At 37.8% G+C, this 9,181-nt stretch overlaps 1 non-coding gene across 1 annotated transcript; it reads left to right on the top strand.

The window, feature by feature from the left end:
• Positions 1 to 587: 587 nt before the first annotated feature.
• On the top strand, positions 588 to 691 carry LOC123326407. Its single transcript, XR_006541069.1, has one exon. It is a non-coding gene; the product is annotated as a U6 spliceosomal RNA (small nuclear RNA).
• The last annotated feature ends 8,490 nt before the right edge of the window (positions 692 to 9,181 follow it).

The raw sequence follows: 9,181 nt of genomic DNA, 5'->3' as shown, positions 1-9,181 counted from the left end.
CCCTCCCCTCCCCTCCCCTCCTCTTCAGCTTCCTTCTGGATGGGATGATCATCTGGAGGTCTGGAGCCATCTATAGGTACGTCGGTTAAAACAACTAAATCTAACTACTCAGGGCTGAAACCGCACTTCCACCTAGCCCTCCAATTGTCTCCTATTTCTCACATACCTAGAAAGTTCTCATGTTGAACATAGCTCAGTCCAACAAGCTTTTCCTTGATACTTTCTCTTGTCTACATATTTTAAATCATTTCTGTCCTGACTACACTGGTAATTGACATTTGCCTTCCCAGACTGCTTTATCAGTCAGACCAAGCAAGTTGCTCTCTTAGTTCTGACCACTTCCACTGATTGCTTTTGGGCACCGGAGTGACTGCTTTTCTGTGTGTTGTATTATTAAAGAATTAATTTCCCACTGGCTTCTTGTACCCAATACAGTTAATGCAGTGGAATTTTTTTTTTTTTTAAAGAGGGAAGGGTAAAAAAAATAAAATAATCTTTCTAATTCTAAAAAAAGTAGAGGAAGCAAGATTGAAGGAAGAGGAAATCAATTCATATCAGAAATTCAGCTGCTTTCCAAATATTTCTATCTTCTCACTTTGGCAGCACATATGCTAAAATTGGAACGATACAGAGATTAGCATGGCCCCTGAACAAGGACAACACACAAATTTGTGAGGCGTTCCAAATGTTTGTATCTCTTCTCTAGAGAATATAGTGAAAGGCCATTTACTGTTACCTACCAAGGAGAATAGAAATAATTAAATGAATAATACTTTATTTAGTTTTTCTAATTGATTTTTATTGACAGATAATTGTAAGACCTAATATGTTGATTACAAGTATATATTGGCTCTGGAAGTATTGACCATATCTACATCAATACTATGAAGAAATAAAATATAATCATAGGGACTAAAACATTTGCATGGAGACAATAGGGGCTCAAATTAATGGTAGCACCTTAATTAAAATAATTGGCAAGCCTCAATGATAGGTTCGCTTGACCTTAATTTATGAAGTTGCTGTTTGGTTCCTTTTGTTGGGTCATGATTTTATATAAAAATGCAGACATAAAGGTAGAGCAGTATGGTCATATAGTATCACCTTCTTCTCCAGAAGCTAGAGGCAATTTTAGGATAATAAAAACTTCATCCTCATCTTTGAGTGGGTCAGATGAGGATGGGTAGAATGACTTTTTTTTTCTTTTTCTAGAAATGAGTAAATTAAAATAGAAATACTCTGTGGGCTCCCAAAGTCTGAATACCACTGTAAGAAATTGCTCTTCTTTAAAATATAATTCTCATTATTAAAAATTGCCATAATTTGAAGGCCCAAATGGGGTAAAAAATACTATTTTTGGTCAGAGAAAATTTATTAAGGTATATATGATGGCAAATGCATAGAAGATGAGTTTATAGGAACTGGGTAAATTGAAGGTAAGGTTGCTGAAGGATTCCCTACCTTTACACTTCAGCTCTGGGATTCAGTGAAACATGAAAAAATTCTTCAAAGTTTGCTCCCATCCTTGTACCCTGTTGACTTTCCAGAGACCTCTAAAGTGGTATTAAGCCCAGATCTACCTTCTCAGAACAGCAGTCTTATCCAGAATATGACTCTCTCCCATTCTTTCTCTTAAGAGCAAATACCCTTATTTATTTTAAATGTAACTGTTAAGAGCTACTGGTCCCCTTGGAAATTTTCTGATACATTTATGTGGAGCCTATTTCATAGAGAACTATGTTGTCTTATGAGGAACAGATTGTTAACACAAATGATTCACCATCTAACACTGAAATGTCAGACATCTGTAGCAGATTGACGAGGGGAAGACTTCGGGATGTGAGAGCTTTGGGGTATTTTAAATCAAACAAACAACCTCATTGGACTTACTGTGCATGCTTCCTAGACTGTGACCAACTGAAACTGTGTACTGGTTCTAGAAAGTGATACTATGCTGAATCATATTCATAACTGTGGCAAATTATTACATTAATAATTCCCAGTGAATCTTGCCTCCTGTCATCCATGTCCCTGTATAGTCCTCTTCTGCAGGCCCTCTGGGCCCGATCATGTGACTCGATTGGGCCAGTGGGTCATCAGCAGATATAAACACAGGTAGGAGCCTGTGCTTGCAAGCTACTTCAAGAGAGTTTTCTCTCTCTCGAAGCCCAGGATACCCAAGATAGCCTGCTTTATAAGCCAGGTAGAGGAAAACCAAGGCACTCTGATCAACAGCACCAGCCAACTGCCAGCATGTGGCCCAGTGGGGTCAACCAGCCTCCAGCTGACTTGCCAACTAATTGCATCTGCATGAATGAGTCAAGTCAACATAGCATGAAGCCAAGACAACATCCTCTGATTAGGTTTAGCCTAAATTGCCAGCCTGAACAATTGTAAACAGATAAATGGTTCTTGTTTTAATCCAGTAAGTTATGGAATGTTTCGTTTCTCAGCTCTCCTTAACCAGTTAGTGTCCACTAGAAAATGCATTTGTGATTTACCCCCAGACTGGGTCACTTCTTCTCATTATACACAGAACCATGTGGGTAAATTACATTCTCTGAGAATCAGTTGGCTAAAAAAAAAAATAGGAATAATGTTAGTATCCTTCTGTTTATATACATTTTTTAAATTTATAAAGATCACTTAGTTCATTCTTTTTCCAGCTACAGAGACAGATATTTGTGGGATTAAATGACTTGCTCAAAGTCACAAAAGTTACTAGGAGGCAGAAATTGAATTAGCTTTCTTTCATATAAGTAAATAAATATTTTATTCTTAAATGATAGGGGATAAAAGGAGGGTCATTTGCATTAAAAAAAGCAAAAACATAAAATACCCAAAATTAAACTTGACAATAAAGGAACAACACTAATAACAGGCTTTATTAGAGGATATAAAAGAAGACTGGAAAAAGTAGACAGGCCTGCCAGTTTTCTGGAAAGACATGATATTGTTCAAATGCCAGTGATATCCAGACCCATACACTGAATTTCAACCAGCACTCTGCATTCTTGTTGTTGCTAGAACCTGAAAACCTGATACTGCAGCTCATCTGAAAGAAAAATGAATGAAAATGGTCAAGAATTGTGCTTAGAAAATAGAACGAAAAATTTAAGAGAAAGATAAAATCATTGAAAAAATAAACTGTGAAGCTATTGTAATTGAAATAGTTTAATCCTGGCATCTTCACTCTTAGATAGCATTGTTGCTTTCTATTCCATTGAGGAGAAATAGAAGCAATTAGAAAAGAATTTCCATATGTTCTTTCTACTACATTGTCAGCCTATCTACATCTGGATCTAGATGCTTTGTCTCTTCTCCTGTCACCATGGATAAACAGTTCATGTTTGTATCCAATACCAACCTCTTTATTTTATAGTGCATCCTATCTCCTTTCTCCTGTTATACTTTGCTTTGACAGTGATCTCTTCTCTTGCAGCATCCATTTTTTCCTGCTCCACTGGGTTATCTACTAGTATACAATAGTGCTGTTGCTTTTCTTGGTTAAAAAAAGGGGAGGGGGTCTCCCTTGACCCCTTATTGTCCTCCAGTTTCTACTCTATTTTTCTTTCAGCAAAACACCTCTTAAAGAAATGTCTGTAGTCACTCATTTCACTTCTCTTTCTCTCCAGAAATCATTGCAGTCTCTGATACGTATCACTTTATTAAAATAGCTCTTATCAAACACATGTAGGACTTCTGTGTTGGAAAAGATTATGTTCACTTCTAGGGCTTCAGTTTACTCAGTGTATCAGCAATCTTTAACACAGATGATCATTCCTACCTTCTTGAAACACTTCATCTGGATTTTAGGAAGCCATGTTATCTTTATAACCTGCATCCAGCCAGTCTCATAGCTTTAAATAATATCTGTGCATTTGTGAATTTCAGAGCATATTTCCAGCCTGGATACCTCATTCAAACTTGAAACTCACCCATCCATCCATCTGCTCAATATACTTCATTGGATGTCTAATAGACATCTAAACTTAATAGCTCAAACCTAGGCTCTTGAATCTTGACACCCAAAACCTACTCCTCTCGTAGCCCCCTTCCATATGAACAAATGGCAACTGCATTCTTCCAGTTGCTGAGACCCAACATTATGACATCCTTCATTGCCTTTATTCCTCATAGCAGCAAATGATACTAAGTCGAGTTGGCAAATGCTTATAAAAACTCTTCCAGCACTATCACCCTCATTCAAATCATCATTGTTTCTCTCCTGGATTATCGCAGTAACCTCTTACTAGTCTTTCTTCTTAAGCCTTTCACTCAGGCAAACTATACCCCAACCAAATTAAAATATCCACACTAAAGGGGTCATCCTATAATCAGTATGGCTTAAGTCCCTTTTCTTGAGGAAGTAACAGCAAATGTGAGTTCAGATTCACATTCCACTATCTACAGTATGACTGTGGGTACATCATGGACATTTGTAGCCATTGCTCTTTTTTTTTTTTTTTATGAAATATATATGTCATTTGCTCTCTCTACCCCATGAGATTTTGAGGGGACTCAGCAAATACAAGCACACATCTGTGAATATGAAATTTATAAAGTGCTGCCCAAATAGAACATGATAATAATTAGATAGTATAATTATTGTGACAACTGGATACATGAGTGTACCGTGTATATTTATGCAAGTATCAAAATATTAATAATTTCTGATTAATAGAAACCATTACATAATAACAACTTCATAGAATCTACTGCACAAAACAAATGGAGGAGGGGAGAAGAGTATAGCCCAGCCACTGGAGATGGACTTGTTATTGAGCCCAGGGACCAATCTGCAGTCTAGTAAATTGGCATTTGAGGGGTGTCACAAATAATAATGTGCTACGCTTTACAATGCACAGGTGTCCAAAGGCTATTATAAGCCCAGCATTGCTCTAAAATTGTATGAACGTAATAGCATGGCTGCTATGAGAAGGGTGCTCAGAAAAGAGCTTTTTAAAAAACCTATTTAGTACAATCACGGCTGCCTTTCATCCAATAAAAACCACAGCTCAAGAAAAAAAAAAACTTGAGAAATTAAATTCTCTGCTCCCAGTTCAGCCGCTACTTCTTTAAATAATAACTGCAGGATAAAATAATTGTATATCAGAAAGGTGTCTGAAACTTTTGTCTTGGTAGATTCAACCCATGTAACAAAGGATTGTTGAAACCTGACACAGGATCTGGAAGATATGGTGCCTTGCCTCTATCAGGCTACTTTTCGAATGAATTAAATGAGTGCTTTCCAGGAAGAATGTTGGTATGGAATATTTTTTAGAATATTTGGTTTGGAATATTCTTTAGGTCTACAGCAAAGGTGTGGGACATTTGATGCGTCCCTTCTGTTGACTGCATCCTTGCGTCAGTTCTAGAGTGAAATTTCCATTATGTTCAACTGATTAATTATTTACTTGAAACTTCCCACAAACACGGGTTCAGTTCTGAATACAGAGGAAATAGGAAAGCTGCTTTTTCTTTGCTACACTCTTAAATCCAGCATCGTACTTTCTGTCTTATGAAAAAGATATTTTATGAGTTTAAAAATGTTACTCAGATACTGGGCTAGATCATTTCCTTTCGGGGCAGAAGTTAAGGGAGCCAACATACATTAAAGATTATAAAAGGCCATCATAAACATAATTGTCATTCTTATAAACCATTTTAGTCTTTTTTTTTTCCCACTTTCCCTATTTGCTAGGAATTATGCTAGGTATTAGAGCCACAAGGATAAGCAGGAAAGATATGGCCCTTGCTCTGTTAGTTTTGTATAACGTTCAAATATCCGGCCTCTTAGTTTCTGACATCTGTAGACTCTCTTTCCCTCTGTTACTTCTTTTGGATTCTCTCCTTTCCTCACACATACTTTTGAGGTCATGCTCCATTTGGATTCTATTTCAGGCTCACTCTCTTTAATGTGGGGATTTAGTCTAGAGGGGATTTTCAGGCTGTCAGTTTTGAAAGCTCACAGCATCCCAATGGCTCCAATCCCTTTAGACATTTCATTGGACCCCCTGCAGTTACTCCTTAACAAGAGTTTGGTCATCGCACCAACTCGTCCTTTCCTTGGAGTATCTGTTGGCTGTTCAGGGTCTTCTTGCTCTCACCTCACTTCCCTTTGCTTCTTCCTGCATCACTGCCCATACCACACAAGTCTTTTAGGTGTCTTGGTTCATCCATACCTGCTCATATTTGGGGCTAGGGGTTTACAGATACATTTTCACCTCTTTTTCTTGTTGATGTTATCTGTGGGTTTTGGTTTTCTATTCTAGTTGCTTTTCCTCTAATTTATGGCGGACACAGGGAGATCAAAATCTCTGCCACCATTGCCATCTTCCCAAAATTCAAAACATGTATTTTTGAACTTGTCTGGACAAGTAGAGACTCTCTGGGGATGGAATAAAGCTAAGATTTATAGACATGCCAGCAGTTATAATAGCATAGCTGGTCTGCACACAGGACTGGAAACTGTGAATCAGGCAGTTGTTTATCAATATCAGAATGTTTTTATTCTTGGAAAGCTTTCTCTCAGGCTGTTAAATCTATACTCACTAGCATTCTATGAATATGTATATATACATATAGACTGCAGACAAAAAAGCATGCACACATAATATTTTGAGACTGGGAACCAGAAAGGGATGCTACATTACCACCTGTGTCTAATTAAATATTTGTGGTAATTTAATGTAATTAAAAATTAAACAACCATTTGGTACAGAGTAATATATTTCCTACATCAGTTGTGTGCTTCAGTATGCTCTGTGGTTGATTGTTTTAACTTGGACTTGGTGTTAATAGCTTCTACTGTTGTTTGTTCTAGTTTGTTGAATTTTACATTTAATATGCCCCCTGCTTGCATCTCTTTCCTCCACCCTTCATCCAGTTAATTCTTCCTTATTGTGAGATCTTCACTTGAAGGTCCTTCAAAAAGCCTTTCCTGACCACACCACACCCCAACCCCAGTTAAAATCTGTCTCTCCTTTTATTCTTTGTGATAATAATGAGTTCTTCTGCAGCACCTAGCAAGTATGGATGCTTGAATAAACAGCAAAACAGTCTCCTTATGACTTGTATGCTTTTTCTTCAACTGTGTGATTTTGAAGAATAAGGTCAAGTCAGAACCTTTTCTAAAGAAGGTTTTAAGAGTCATGTAACATAGAGCGTCCATCCACCCCTTCTTTAATGTCTGATGCTCTGTGCTATCTGACTTCATTGATGAGTTTGTTGTTGGAGTAGGAATCATGGCCTCTAGCTTTTCTTGTGACGGCCCAGCCAGAACAATGTCCTGGAACTTTTGTTGTTGTTGTTTTATCATTATTTTGTCTGCACAGCTGCTCTCCTACCGTACTAGGAACCACTCCCTCCAAATAGTTATACACTCTAGGCTTAGGGTTGGACAACTAAACCAAGTTGGCCCATTCAGGATTTCCTTGCAGGGATATAGAACCAGGATTAAGGATAGCTGCTCTTTTCAGCAGAGGATCTATAAACCCTAGAGATATGGTCAGCCATGTCCTACCATGGGGACTTGTCATAAGGAAAAGTTGCATTCTATGAGCTAGAATGATGATGCAGTCTGGCAGAGATGAGAGATGGGGAGTGTTGTGTTGGCATTTGTGGCCCTGGCTAGAGTTTATTCCTGAGGCAGCACTGAATCTACATTTTTGGGTTCTATGGGAAAGTTTTGTGGATTTTTTGTTTTTTTTAGAAATGTTTGTGTTCTAAAATCACTTTTTCTGTTAGTGCAGTCTCATTTAGTGGATCTTTGCTAGTTGTCATCTGCAGAGACCTTTTAATAAAAATACTAATTCTTAGCTATTGAATGAGCACATGACACAACATGTAAGAGTTACACATGCAGAGAGCTTTCAGCTGAGGAAACCAGCAGGGGCTGAGACAAGAGAAGAAGGTTCATTCTCCAGACAGCACTTGATTATGTTAAATAGGGCACGGGTGATTATGCAGAATTTGTTGTTCACTTGGCCATGAATGTTGGGAGTGGACTTGAGATTCATCTCAGCCATTTAACCATGGCTTTAGCATCTTCCACATGTGTCGTCCTTCTTAAACAGAGCTCGGCCAACTTCCTCAGTAACAGCTACAGAGCTCATGTGAAGCGATGGCATATTCATATAACCTTGGCTGTCTGTGGCCCATCTTTCAATAATTAATGTTGCTGTTTAACTTCCTTCTGGCCCATCATGGCACCACTAGGGGACAGGGCTAGGAGGAAAACACTGGATCTAAATATCAAACAGTTATCTCTGCCTCTGGCGTAGAAACCATCTGGGGCAGGAAATAAACCTAACTGCATGTGTCTTCAAGGAGCTCTTTTGCTCTTACTGTTATCACAGAAACTCCCTGTGGATGCTTTCTCAAGCCAAAGCCACTGATAGAATGTCTGAACCTAGCTCTGTTAATGATTCTGTGATCCAGTACCTCCACAGGTGGATTTTCATACCCCATGCCTGAACCATGCTGAATCTGAGTCAAAGACAGGAAAATGTGTTAAATTATAGTTTATGGAACTAAGGAATAACTTCCTTTAATGGCCAGCGCTAGGTAGAATGAGAGTGAGAGACAAACACAAAGCTTAGGGCCTTGGGAGGTAGTAGCTGCTTAGGTAAGTCAGCCAGACTGATAGTATGGTAACTGATGTTCCTCTCTGACTACCAAAAATATTGAGGGAGAGGTGCCAAATGAACAGGTATTTTTAACGCAACTTACACCTTTCTGCTGATCCAGAACAAATGTCTGCTTCCCAGGACTGATCCACTACTTTTCATTTGAATTGTTTGATAATATAAGTGATACCTTCTTTTCCTCTTTTTGCCTGTTCATGCTATTATGTCATCAATAAAATAAAATAAGGAAATGAAATGAAAATAAGGAAAATACTTAGGCTTATAAGAGCATTGATAAATAATTACAGACAACTAATTAATACTTAAATAAGGAGCATGCCATAATAATCTGCATTAGAGCATTTGAAATAAGTTACTAGAGAATTCCAAATTAACCTTTCCAACAATTCCTGATATTTTGTGTATATGTATGGGCAGTCAAATGTCTTTATACTAGTATGTTACTGTTTCTATTAATTTTCATATTTTATATTGTATGCCTTCCTTGTTATGTTTAGAGTCACTAAGCATGAAACCTGCATGGTTAAAAC

This window comes from Neomonachus schauinslandi, chromosome 12 (assembly GCF_002201575.2).
Source record: "Neomonachus schauinslandi chromosome 12, ASM220157v2, whole genome shotgun sequence".
Classification (NCBI taxonomy): Eukaryota; Metazoa; Chordata; class Mammalia; order Carnivora; family Phocidae; genus Neomonachus; species Neomonachus schauinslandi.
The sequence above is the reverse complement of the archived record's forward strand: the minus strand, read 5'-3'. Positions and strand labels throughout refer to the sequence as shown.